Source organism: Odocoileus virginianus, unplaced genomic scaffold, assembly GCF_023699985.2.
Source record: "Odocoileus virginianus isolate 20LAN1187 ecotype Illinois unplaced genomic scaffold, Ovbor_1.2 Unplaced_Contig_19, whole genome shotgun sequence".
Lineage (NCBI taxonomy): Eukaryota > Metazoa > Chordata > Mammalia > Artiodactyla > Cervidae > Odocoileus > Odocoileus virginianus.
The window spans coordinates 1,499,417-1,501,266 of record NW_027224336.1 but is presented as its reverse complement, the minus strand read 5'-3'; positions in this window follow the sequence as shown (position 1 = coordinate 1,501,266).

Here is a 1,850-nt window from a genome sequence, read left to right as displayed (position 1 = left end):
TCCTGCAGGAAAGGAGTCTTAAGCTGGAGAAGCAGACGGGGCAGCACAATGTGGGAGGCTGGGGAGAGGGTGGGCCCGCAGCCATGACTGGGCGGGTCCCAGGAGAGCAGCCAAGAACCCCCCCGTCTACACAGCCGGCGTCCCCAGAACCCCCCCGTCTACACAGCCGGCGTCCCCAGAACCCCCCCGTCTACACAGCCGGCGTCCCCAGAACCCCCCCGTCTACACAGCCGGCGTCCCCAGAACCCCCCCGTCTACACAGCCGGCGTCCCCAGAACCCCCCCGTCTACACAGCCGGCGTCCCCAGAACCCCCCCGTCTACACAGCCGGCGTCCCCAGAACCCCCCCGTCTACACAGCCGGCGTCCCCAGAACCCCCCCGTCTACACAGCCGGCGTCCCCAGAACCCCCCCGTCTACACAGCCGGCGTCCCCAGAACCCCCCCGTCTACACAGCCGGCGTCCCCAGAACCCCCCCGTCTACACAGCCGGCGTCCCCAGAACCCCCCCGTCTACACAGCCGGCGTCCCCAGAACCCCCCCGTCTACACAGCCGGCGTCCCCAGAACCCCCCCGTCTACACAGCCGGCGTCCCCAGAACCCCCCCGTCTACACAGCCGGCGTCCCCAGAACCCCCCCGTCTACACAGCCGGCACCCCCAGAACCCCCCCGTCTACACAGCCGGCGTCCCCAGAACCCCCCTGTCTACACAGCCGGCGTCCCCAGAACCCCCCCGTCTACACAGCCGGCGTCCCCAGAACCCCCCCGTCTACACAGCCGGCGTCCCCAGAACCCCCCCGTCTACACAGCCGGCGTCCCCAGGGCTCCGGTGGCAGTGCTCGCCCTCTCCTGCCCCAGGAGGCTCTCTGAACCAGACCCGGCAGAGCTGGGGGCCTGGTCCCCTTCCACACGGAGGCCTGGGACGCAAACGCATGCTGCTGGGGGACAACGGAGCGTGTGGCGCCCAGAATGCAGGGGGCAGATGTTCCCCCACCCGGGGGAGGACGGAAGTTCTCCGGGACTCTAACCTGCCCAAGAGGATAAGCCCTGCAGACTCTGGATGCCAGGTTCCAACAAATGGCTTCCGGAGGATCTGATCACACCCCGCCCGGACCCCACTCACATTCTGAGCTTCCAATCTGCCGTCAAGCTGAACAGGAGCTTCTTACTGGGGTGACTGGACATCTGAGGAGCAAGTGCTAGGAAAGACAGATGCCAAATGGAAAGAAAAAACAAGCGTGGAAGGGAAGAGTGCATACAGGAAGAAAATGAAAAACAAGTGTAACATCCAGGGAAGTAAGATAAGCAATCACAACACACATACAGGTTACAACCAAGAGAAAGGACGTAACAGAAAAGTGAGCTCTTGGAGATGTACAGTGTGATGGTGGCAAAGATGAAAAATAAGCCCGAGGAACCCTTCCAGGGAGCAGAGCAAGAAGACAAAGGCCGGAAAACAAGGAGGAAAGATACAAACACAACCACTGGTTCAGGTGGCCGACCTAGGCTGTTCCAGGAGGAGGGGCCAGAGGACGTGGAGGTGAGGAAGACCCTCAGGCAAGAGCAGCACTCTGCAGGGATGCCTGACGCAGACCAAGGCCCCAGAGGAGCTGGGCGGTCCGGAGCGAGCCTCCAAGCTTTCTGTCCCGAAAACGTCCACCGCGGTGCTCGGTTTACTGGGTTACCATGAGAGCTCAGATGAGTGTCCACACTGGCACGCAGAACACCCTCAGTGAACGCCAGCCACCGCCAGCTCCTCTCGCACACACGAGCCACACACAACCTGTGGCCAGATGTGGCTGGCTCTGCCTGCGGGCACCCGCACCCCCACATGGGTCCCCACCGTCTCTGCC